The sequence below is a fragment of the Bubalus kerabau genome, chromosome 7 (genome assembly GCF_029407905.1).
Source record: "Bubalus kerabau isolate K-KA32 ecotype Philippines breed swamp buffalo chromosome 7, PCC_UOA_SB_1v2, whole genome shotgun sequence".
Classification (NCBI taxonomy): domain Eukaryota; kingdom Metazoa; phylum Chordata; class Mammalia; order Artiodactyla; family Bovidae; genus Bubalus; species Bubalus kerabau.
The window spans coordinates 17,400,308-17,412,348 of record NC_073630.1 but is presented as its reverse complement, the minus strand read 5'-3'; the positions used below and the strand labels follow the sequence as shown (position 1 = coordinate 17,412,348).

General features: G+C 36.1%; 1 protein-coding gene and 1 long non-coding RNA gene across 6 annotated transcripts in view; both read left to right on the top strand.

Moving 5' to 3' along the window:
• The window catches only part of UNC5C (unc-5 netrin receptor C), a 436,417-nt gene that overhangs the window by 32,618 nt on the left and 391,758 nt on the right, over positions 1-12,041 (top strand). The window lies entirely within an intron of this gene.
• The window catches only part of LOC129657491 (uncharacterized), a 43,611-nt gene that overhangs the window by 11,621 nt on the left and 19,949 nt on the right, over positions 1-12,041 (top strand). The gene's annotated exons all lie outside the window — the stretch shown is intronic.

Sequence of the window (12,041 nt, the reverse complement as noted above, 5' to 3'; positions counted from 1 at the left end):
TTTATGTTTGCTTTTCTGAAGTTTTCTGAACTAGTAAGTGAAGCAGCGCTTTGGGTCATTGTGTGTAAGTAATGGTGATAGTACCAGTGATGAAATAATCTTAAGTCTATTTTATGGTCTATAAAAGAGAGAAATCATTTAATAACTCTGGAATGACAGAGTGGTATGATGGCCTGAAGGGAGATCTCTAGTTTCACCCTCCAAATGGACTCTTACTTCTCTAGGGGATACAAACCATGCTGGCCTTGCTCTAAAGCCAAGCACCAGTCCCACATCTCCATGGGTTTGGGTGTCAATTACTGCTCTCCTAGAATGGGTTTTTTTTTTTTTTTTTTTTTTTTTTTTTGGTTAACTAGCTGCTTGCAGCTTAACAGTGTACCCAAGCATCATCATAAAATTCTCTTTAACTCCTATTTCTCTGCGTCTTTGAAGCCACATTTCCCAAATGTTGATTTAACCTTGAAGCTACATTTCCCAAAGTGTGTAACCCTTAGAAAACAGGAGTTGATTCTCTAGCCAGATTTCTCTCGCTCCCTTTCTTTCTCTTTCACTCTTGTTCAGCTTCAAAATGAATTTCAAATGAGGTACTTTGGGAAATAATACTCCAAACCAGCCTCTCTAATTCTCTAACACACCCAAGTCAATATATTTTGTTTGTTGCAAATATATATTTAAATATTACATTATATTTCTCACTAGAGCCTCATCTATGCCTCCTTTAAAAATTACATAAGTTTGTTTATAAGGTCTTATACCTTAAGAAAAACAACTTCATACAAAGGGTAGTCATATTTTAATCCACTTAATTATTCTTTGAATTCAGTCACTAAGTAAACTCTACACAAAATAGATGTTATTTAATTGCTTTCTTATAAATGAAATAAAAATATAATTCTTATAGATTAAATGGCTGGAAAGCAGTTTTTCAAGTGAGATGGTTCTTCTGCATACTGAAAGTGACAAAAGTGTTTCCAAGGTGAGCTACTGCAGCCGTAGCTATTTTCTAGGCCTTCTTCCATATTTATATACATGACATGAAACTTCATATGCTTTTCCCTATAAATGTCCATATTTCAGGTCAATATTTTAAAATATTTTAACTATATTTGTAGCATAATTACTAAATAGATTTTTGTGTGTATGTTATAGTTTAAAGAGCTTCAACCTTATCGTTGTATACTGAGTCTGCAGTGACTGCATCTTTAGGTTAGTCAGTTAACAGATGAATGAAGTGTTGCTGGAAGAAAGAGAACAAAGTTCATCTTCTTGTTCAGTGTAAGTATGGGATGCTGGGTAGTCGGTGATTTATTTGCAGTGAGAAAATGGGCCTTGCCTTTTCAGACACCATCACCAGTGACATGTAGGCCAAACATAAAGGAGCTTGTGTGGCCGTGGTTCTGGAGTGGGGCAAGGCCGTCTTCCAGTGCTTTATCAGTTCTTGGACAAGGACTTCAGGGTTATGTTGAGTAACACATTCACTATCTCAGTCTCTTCTCCTCATTAAGGGAAAAAAAAAAACTCTGCCATAATGTGATCCATGATTAGAGTTAATGCAGTCTCTAACATCTCCCAGATGTTTCAACGTCACTCACACCACTTGCAGAGTTTATAAATGTGATTTGTCTATGAGGTTTTTCTTTTTTGGACCAAACATTATCTTTCTGCTTGAGAGGGAAAAAGCTAAATTAGGGACAATGAGTTACTTAACATCATTTACAGTATGTTTAGAAACAGTGCTAAAATGCTGAGTATGTAATCAATGGCACATTCTCATAAAGAATGTATTTGCACTCCCTAACAGAAATGTGATCACGCTGAAATGACCAGATGTCTCTTCTTAATGGTATCCCTTTTTCTATACTGTGCCTCAATGCCAACTTTCTATGACTATGAATGACCATAATATACTTTTCTAGTATAGGGATAGAAATAGCAGAATCCCAACCTGGGAGAATATATCTTTGTGGTATTGAGTTAGTAGTTTAATGTTCAAGATTGTTGTCTTGGTCATGATATTTTTAGGAACACTTTACCACAGTTATCCTTTTTCATTTTGTTTCAAGTTTCTGTGTTTTTTAGTTTCATTGTGTGTGTGTGTGTGTGTGTGTGTGTGTGTGTGTGTATGGATGCATGCCCACATGTGTGTTTATAATACAGATGGAACACCTTCTTTTGCCTTTTTATTGTGTGAGCTATGCATCCTATATCAGGTAGCCATATATTTATATGTAGTGAGTGTGACTCAAACATAAGATCATTGGAGCTTAGAAACCCCCTAATTCATAGATTAAAGCATACATCAGCAACAAATGAGGAAGGTGCAACTTTCAAAGAAGTAAGAATTATATTTGGAGAAAGCAAAAATTTTCTGAGTTAGAATAAGATACTAGTATCTTGATTTGAATAACACCTTAATATTTTTTTATCACTTTTAGTTGTTTTATCTAATTTTTCAATTTATAAAACAATGTCTATATGTTATTGTATTTAACCTTCATAATTAATCTTTGAGTCAGGAAAAAATAGGTATTACCCCCCAATTTACAGAAGAGGAAACTGATTAGTGAGTGACTGAGCCATGTACATATCCTTTCCTTTCTTAACCCTCTTTCATTACTTCGTGGGGCCTATAAACCTCCCTGCTGGGAACTTCAGTCCTCTTTTCGTAGTGCTCTCCATGTGGGTGTGCCATGGGAAACACAGGACCTTGGCACTCACTCTGGGTCCTCTAGGGCATATAGGAAGTGTCATTTCAAGAAGAGATTTTAAAATGCATGGTTGAAATGAAGCCTTCTGTTGCTTGGCTCTCCAAGAGATAAACACCAGATGCAGACATTGATGTAGCAATGATTATCCAGGCTGATGAGCATGTTATTTTGATTGCAAGGACAGTGGACTTAGAGGCAGTGCTTGGGAAGGTTTTGGGAGCAGTAGGAGATTTTGCAAATCCATCACTCCTTCCACTCCAAAGGGTCATGTGCCCACTTCTGACAAGGCAAGTGACCACGACTGCATGTTCACACGTACTTGTCCCCAAGTTTTCACTGTCCACCAACCTGGCAAAGAAGGCACTTGATCTTCGTAATCAGAAAATTTGGCCCAACTTACAGAAGTTTAGTTTACTAAAAGTATGAGCCATGTGTATTTTTACTCTTCAGCACATATTCAGTGTTGACTGTTTTGGTTGAAAGAGTAAATGCTGTTCCAAACCATGGAATATTCTGTCCTTATCAGTACTGTTTTCACTTGCTCAAGAGTTAGAACCTCCAGTCCAGAATTTACATTTAAGAATATTCTGTGAGGAGCTAGATTTTGGGGTCAATTTGAGATATCACACTTTATTCAAGTATCAAATATTTCTTATTTGAATTACATTTTATTCTAATCCAAATAAAGTGATTGACTATAGCAATAATTTTTAAGGACTAGGATTGAATAGATAAACATTATTACTATGGTATTGAGAAAAAAATAATGAAGATTTTTCTGCATAGGTGATCCAGACCAAAATCACAGTTAGAGTTACTTAATTTGTTATTTAAGTCATCCTATGTAGGCACAGTTTATAAGTTATAATAAACATTTAATTTGTGCACACATGTATACACTTCTAGAATTAATATATGTATACATGCATAGTGCCACATCATTTAAAAATTGTTTGGTTACATTTTGCATCTATATACACTCAAACTGCCCAGTTTTACTTGGCTGAAGCCACCATATGGCCCTAGAATAGGAAAACATGATCTCCAAAAGTATAAAATTTGGTGAAATTTACTGTTTTTTGGTAAAAATTGCTGTTTTTGGAGATGTGTTGTGTTTTGTAAAATCCTGTTAGACATGTAAGGTGTTTTTTCCCTTAGATCTATGTTGAACATCTGTTGACTATTGGTTATGCATAGTAGATGATTAGAGTTACTTAACTGCATTATTCATGGTTCACATTTATTTCATTCTCTATCATAAAGGAAAATTTTTGATGTTTTTAATTATCCATTTTATTCAGCTAACTAAAACTTTGGCTCACGGAGGAAAACCTAAGAGGCTAAGCACAAATACCTTATTCTAAGGGCAAACTATGGAATCCTCTTCAAATTCTGTCACTGGGATTTCAATCAGAATATAGGCTATGCAGTTTCATTGTGTCATTGTCACTTACCAGCTATTTAAATTTGGGCAGATCCTTAATATTCTGATACTGTTTGTCCATCTGTAAAATAGAAACCATAATACGCTAAGACCCTTGTGATAACTTATTGAGAAGACATTTATTAAAGGAGCATGTTCCACGAATGTACTGTAATCAGGAATTGGATTACAATCAGTAAAGTAATTCCATGTATACCAGTAAATATATATTGCATAAGAGAGATATTCTTGATGCTTGAACTATTCTTAATTTCCCATGTTACTTCTATAGAGTAGTTGACTTCTTTCTTTCATCTGTATAGAAATAGTCCTCTTAGTCTTTCCATACAAATTGAGAAATGAGTCAAGAAGTTGTTTGAGCAATATTGTCTATATGTAAGAATTATTTGCTTCAGAAACAAGAAATTGGATACATTTAAAAGAGTATGTTATTAGAATTGGAGAAATATAAAAAACTAATTGTGTGTTCATATAGTTACTCATTTGGTAAGTATTTACTGAATCTGCTGTTGTCTGGCACTTTTCTCTTATCTAAAGTTTCTGTGTAAATAATGCTGATCTGTGGTTTCTGCCTCATGGTAATGTAAGGGATAAACAGTAAAGAATGATACAGAAAACTGTTTAATTGCAATTGTGATAAATGCCTTGAAGGAAAATGTACAGTGAATTAATGAAACATGATAACTGTGGAGACTGCCTAGGAAGACTTTTGAGAAGAGGTCTTTTGACCCCTGGAAGAGTCCTAAGAATTAACCCAGCATGAAGGGAATTCCAGTTCACTGCAAGGACCAATAGAACTACTCTAAAGTTCTAGAAATTAGTCAAAACATACCAAGGTCACATATTTTTTAAAGCCTGAATTTATTTTATGTTTGTGCTTAATTCAGATAATATATTTTTAAGAAAATTTAGGTGCACAAACTGCATATAGCTGTTTAAATATGAATGCACATTTTGTTAGTTGAGTTACTCCTTAACTAATCAGGCTAATCTAAAACAGATTTGATCTTGAGTTATTACATGCTATCCATAATTTTTGAATGATTTTTCCTGTCTACATAACTTCTGGTGAACGAGACTGTGGAAAAATGAGAAAAGTGGTACTGAGACTGGCAAAACTGGTTAATCTCAGAAAGCTGCTTGGAGAAACAAGAGGTTTGTCATGATGATTGGCAGTACCTGAGCATCCAAGAAAAACATACTGAGGTTTGGATTTTCAAACTCACAGAATATTCAAAGGGGATTTGCCAAGTTGTTCTAAAGTCATTGCCTTATTCTCCCACATTGCCTGTTACTGTTTTAAATTTGGTGTGATCTATTTAATATATTCAGCTGTAGAAAAAAGATAATTGAGATGAACATTTCAATACCATTTGGTTCATCTGTCTTGATAAACACATGATTAACTTTGTGAAGAAATTAATATGAATTAATATTAAAATTTCAGTATGATGAGCCTGCTTCGAAGGAGAAGGATAAGTAGGACTGAAAAATAGTAAGGCTGGCAGATCTTTATGTTTCTAAAAGATTTCAGCCTATATCCTGAGATGCTATTATAGAAAGGGAAGGTTGTGAGAGAAAATTGCTCCCTGATGCAGTTGGATCATAATGTATTTGTTTCTCTAACCATTACTTCTTATCACATTATGAATGGAGCTACCACTTAGCACACCAGGTCTGTGTGTGCCTGGCATTCTGAACCTTAATCTGACTAATGCCCCCATTGTAAGATGTAAATAGATTACAAAGAAAAATTCAATATTTTCGCCTTTCTCCCACCAGAGCAGCCCACATTAGTTGTTTCCTGCCACATAATTGCATTACATGCCGGGATGTGATCCATGGTTAATGGCAGTCACAGTCAACTGTCACTTTGCTTTTAGCCTTGGCCATTCAGTGTGATTTACTTATTTAGCACCATGACAAGAACTAGGTTTGTCAAACCAGTTGTGGTGGCATGACACCAACCTCTACCAAGAAAATAGATTTTTTATGTTTTCCAGAGGGACACCTTTGCCGGTGAGTAAAGCACATATACATACGGCCTCTTTAAGGTAGATTAATTAATTTGTGAAGGCTTTTTATGTCCTTGAAAATACTGACTAGTTTTCTTGGTCAACACTTCTGAGAAATGATTTTTATTGCCTGAAAAGTTAATTTGTGTTTTAATCTAATTTATAAGAACAAAAACAAAATCGCTTTTAGGTAGTAGTGATAGATACCTGAGCAGTTGCCTATGCAGCTGGCATGAAAAAGTTAAAAGTCTAGTGTATATAGTCATTAGCAAGTATAATTTCAGGTAGAGAAACTTTAAACACTATTGAAATGTGAAAAATGGTTAATTTTAGGAGATTTTATTTTTATGTATAAGCAAATGTCAATTTAAATGTACTTGAATCATCTAGTTATTTATATGAAAATTTCCTCCCTGAGGTGACTTGAATATTGCAAGATTTTGAGGAGGAAAAGTGATGTTCTCTCATTGCTTTATTTTATGTCTGGACTGTTCATGCCCAGTGTCCCTCACCACGTTGTCTAGGGAAAGAGGATTAGACAGTTGCTAGCTGTGAATGAGAAATTCTCCATGCTTGGTTGAAAATTGTCCATCCAATTTCTCTGTCAAAAGCTTAGGAAGAACTTCCTGATTCCAATACGTTTTTCATATTTTCATCATGATATTTTTTTGTGCATGTGAAAAGCAATAATAATGATTTTTCATACTTTAGTCTTATTTTTCACATTTTCCTTCATCAAGTTCAAACTTGACTCTCTACTTTAAATCTTAAAATGGTCCTTTCTCACCAATTAAATGAAGACACAATTCCTTGTAGTCATGGAACATGCTAGGTCCTTCATGTTCTGGTCCTGCCTCCTGCCCTCTTTTCCAGCCCCATTTGTATTTCAGTATTCTATTGGATCGCTATGCTCTTTAACCACTTGGTGCCAATTCCTGGCATATTGCTTCCTTCTTGTATTGTCTAACAAATATTCATCACTTATCTGTCAAGTTTCTTCCCAAACAGGAAGAACTTGACAAAGCAATCTCATTCCCTCACATCTTCCAGACAATGCCCAGAATGTTACCTCCAGCCATCCCTGCCCAGCTACTCAGAAGAAAATGCCCATCATTTCCCTTCCACAGTCATAGTACCTATTGCTGTTTTTCTCGATTTTTCCATTGCATGGTTTGGAATCCCTGTCTTTCTCTCACACGTGACAAGAAACCCTTCAGAGGGAGCGACCAAGTACCATTTGATCAGTTTATGTCTTGTGCATCTAATGAAGACAATGCAGGTTCTCTCTCTAGAATGTAGACAAGAGAAGAGATCTGCTGTACGTGGAGCTTATCTAGGAGTTCTGTACATATCTTCTGAAGGAGTGAACCAGTGAAAATATTAAGAGAAGAAACCACTTGATAAACAAATGTAGATCGTTGTCTGAAGTAAAAGTGTTAGTTGCTCAGTCAGGTCCCACTCTTTGCATCCCCATGGTCTGTAGCCTGCCAGGTTCCTCCATCCATGGGATTCTCCAGGTAAGAATACTAGAGTGGGTTTCCATTTCCTTCTCCAGGGGATCTTCCCAAACCAGGTATTGAACCCGGGTCTCCTGCATTACAGGCAGATTGTTGTCTAGTGGTTAAATATTTCTCAATCAGCTTTTACATTTTGGGCTTTTTTCTCCCAGGATAATTCAGTTAAGTTGAATATCTAACACATCACTAGCTCTGTATGCCATGTTTTTGTCATGTGGAGAGAGGCAGATTCCATTTTCCTTAGTTATTTGGCATAGCTTGTCTGAAATTCTAGCATGCCATGAAAGTGCTGAGGTTTGAAAACACTCTGAACCTGAGATGAACAAGAATTAATAGCAATCTCTTGTTAGAGAAAACACACATATGTGAACACAATTGAAAAAAAAAGATATTGTATTGCTAAGCTCTCCTTTGTGGTTCTTGGGTTTGGCTTCTTCCCTGGAACTCAGCTCCTGCTAATTTAACAAGGTCATCAGTGACTATCTGCCTTCAATTATCAAGAGTTGTGAGGAGTTTCTCTTGGATGAACCACAAAATTATTAGCTTTTATATCATTCAAAGAGTTTCCCAGATATTCTTTCTGTCTTTCTGAACCAGTATCCCCAGGGTATCAGTGTTCTTTTATATTCAACAGAAATTATGAAATCATTCCTCCCATTTCTTGGGACGTTGGACTTGAATTGTCTCTGACAACAGCTCAACCTCTTTTCTCTTTGTATATCCATTTTTTTTTTCCTGACTACCTAATAAAATAAGGGACAAACTTAGGAAAATGCTGAGGCAGACTTTGTATAGGGTTGTAGAACATTCTATGGGCTATAAGTAAGCTTGATACCAAAAGCTGCTCTCTTCAGTTTTGGCGATGTCCACATTATTCTACTAGTAACATTCCTCTACTAATACTAATAATTCTACTAATAAGGGCTTCCCAGGTGGTGCTAGAGGTAAAGAACCTACTAGTCAGTGTAGGAGAAGCAAGAGACCTGGGTTTGACCCCTAAGTCAGAAACATCCCCTGGAGGAAGGCATGGCAACCTGCTCCAGTCTTCTTGCCTGGAGAGTCCCATGGAAAGAGGAGCCTGGTGTGCTGTGGTCCATAGGATTGCAAATAATTGGACATGACCTAAGTGACTTAGGTGGCATGACCTAGCACACACACACTTGCACACATGTTACTCAACTTATCTGCTAAATCTGAATTTTCATTTTGCTATAACACACTATATATATATATATGATATAATTTTAAAAGTAAGATATTGTGAAGGGATAAAAAACACTGAAGGAATGTATTAAAATTTTTCAAATATATGTGCATATGTATATATGAAGAGAGAGAGATGCAAAGATAGAGAGAGCCATACTTGATTGCTTTAATTCTGGATTTCCAGTGTCTGGCACATGGTAAGCACTGAAAAAATAGTTGTTGAATGAAAGAACAAAGAAAGAAGGAAAAAAAGAATGAGCATTAATTATAACTAGTTATTTTAAAGAGCTGTTTCAATTTGCTTATTTATAACTGAGATCAGAGTATTGCTTGCCCTCTAGTGGTCTGTTTTAATGCATTAAGAAAATAAAACTAACTTGGCCTTTAAAGGTAAACATTTGATAATATAAAATATTTATAGATGGATAGTAAGATAATTTTAATTTTTAATAAATATATGTCTAATAAAATTGCCTTTTGATTGTTAAAATTTTTTGCAGTGAAACATGTCAGGGAGAATTTGGGAAACCCAAAGAAAAGACTTTTCCATTCAGAAAGTTGCAGATATTTTATGTGAGAGGTTGATGTCTTAAACCTGATACTATTATATTTTAGCTATTTTCCCCAAATTTGTTGTGCCCCCCAAAATATAGATGGAATTCAAATTGTGTTTCTTGTCTTGCAAGAATCAAGTATTGCCCAGGCGGAAAACAAAATCTAGCAGAGTATTGTAATTATAGACATGAAAGCAAACAGACTCTTCTTGTGGAATATTTTGATACAGACAGTTAGGAAACTACTGGCAATTTAGACACAAGTGTGGCTGATTAATATTTACTTAGTTTTTAAAGTGTTATTTCCATTGTTCATGTTTGGTTGCTGCTGCTGCTGCTAAGTCGCTTCAGTCGTGTCTGACTCTGTGCGACCCCATAGACGGCAGCCTACCAGGCTCCCCCGTCCCTGGGATTCTCCAGGCAAGAACACTGGAGTCAGTTGCCATTTCCTTCTCCAATGCATGAAAGTGAAAGTGAAGTCGCTCAGTCGTGTCCGACTCTTAGCGACCCCATGGACTGCAGCCTACCAGGCTCCTCCGTCCATGGGATTTTCCAGGCAAGAGTACTGGAGTTGGATGCTATTGCCTTCTCCGCATGTTTGGTTACTGTTACACAAATAATTACTTGGATAAAAATGGCCTTCTATTCAACATCAAGTATAATTAATGAGAATAAAATTCAATGAAAATTCATAAAAACTTATGAAGAATATTTTTCTCTTAACAGCTCTAATTGTCTAATAATTGTCTTTACATGATTGCAGTTGTTTTTAATTGAATTAATAACAAAGTATATACGTTTTTAGTGAGCAGCAATGTTTGAATCAGTTATTTAAAAGAGAATGTCAATCCAGATTTCATTAAACCTCTTTCTTCTCTTTGCTTCAGTTTATAGCTTATATAATGGAAATAAAGATGGATTTTTTTCTAGCTACAAGGCAGGACCTGGAAATTAAGGTGAAGGCTAATGTCTCCAAAAAGCATAGAATTATTGACTAAGAGTCTGTATGAAATCAATCCATGAATAAGGAAGTTTAAAATAAAACTTTAATAAATATTGGATTATATTTCTTTGACTGCCATCAGATACAGCAAAATAATTACACTGAAAATTGTGCTCAGGTATTTTTATGGTTACAAAAAGAAAGTTTAAAAAATTTTTTTTCTGGACTTCCAAAATTTTTAACTGATATAGTAACACAAGTCAGGAGTATACTTCATTAAATGTTATTAAACATATTTTAGTGTACCATATGTTATGTTGAAGCTTTTACTTGATCGAAAATTATGTTTCACATTCTCAATTCTCTAGGATTTACCTGAACTCACTTTTGAAGTTTAGAATTATAGTGAGAAATTATGAATTCAACACATTTCAAAAATATAAAGATTTACAGTTCATTTCTTTACTCTGGAATGTTCATGTCCCGAGATCTAATTGTTTCTAGAAGGAAAAACCGTTTCATCTTCAAATAAATTTTTTGATACTGTGTTTAATAAAAGCTGTTTACTGTAGGACTTCACAGATTATTATTAGCACAGTAATATTAATTAAGTAATGTGCATTATTAAACTCCAAGACGGGTTACACAGCTCTGTTCAGGTATGAGGAACCCCCTTTTTAACAAATTTTGGGCTGCAAGAAATGCTTACCTGATGCACCCTCTTTGGAAACAAACAAGACAAGTAGGACATTAAAGAAAGAGCAATAAAGATGGACACAAAAAGAAACATTAAGTGAAATGAGAAACATCAGTGAGTAACAGCAAGAGTGAAAACATAATTTGCAAATGTATTTTATTACTTCACTCTGTCTGGACAAGAGGATTCTTGTTAGCAAATACTGTTCATTGAATCTGGGCCACTAACAGGGCCCGGACTGTCCAGGTCTTGATGCCAGCTTAAGGGACTTGGGCTTTATCACATTGTGTACAGGAAGATGTTAAAAGTTTTAGTGACGAAATTGATAATAGTAACAGTGTGTGCATGTATGCTCAGCTGCTCAGCCCACTAGGCTCCTCTGTCCATGGGATTCTCCAGGCAAGAATACTGGAGTTGGTGATGGACAGGGAAGCCTGGTGTGCTGCAGTCCATAGGGTTGCAAAGAGTCAGACACGACTGAGCGAATGAACTGAATTGAACTGAACTCCAGGGAATCTTCGCAACCCAGGGATGGAACTCAAGTCTCCTGCATTGGCTGCTGCTGCTGCTAAGTCGCTTCAGTCGTGTCTGACTCTGTGCGACCCCGGAAACGGCAGCCCACCAGGCTCCCCCGTCCCTGGGATTTTCCAGGCAAGAACACTGGAGTGGGTTGCCATTTCCTTCTCCAATGCATGAAAGTGAAAAGTGAAAGTGAAGTCGCTCAGTCGTGTCCGACTCCTAACGACCCCATGGACTGCAGCCTACCAGGTTCCTCCGTCCATGGATTTTCCAGGCAAGAGTACTGGAGTGGGGTGCCATTGGCAGGCAGATTCTTTATCCCCATGCCACCTGGGAAGCCCCAATAATAACAGTAGACATCATGTATTGAACAGTTGTCTTAGGAACTTTTCTACTTGCTTCACTTGTATTAACCCATCTATTTCTCCCAACAACCTT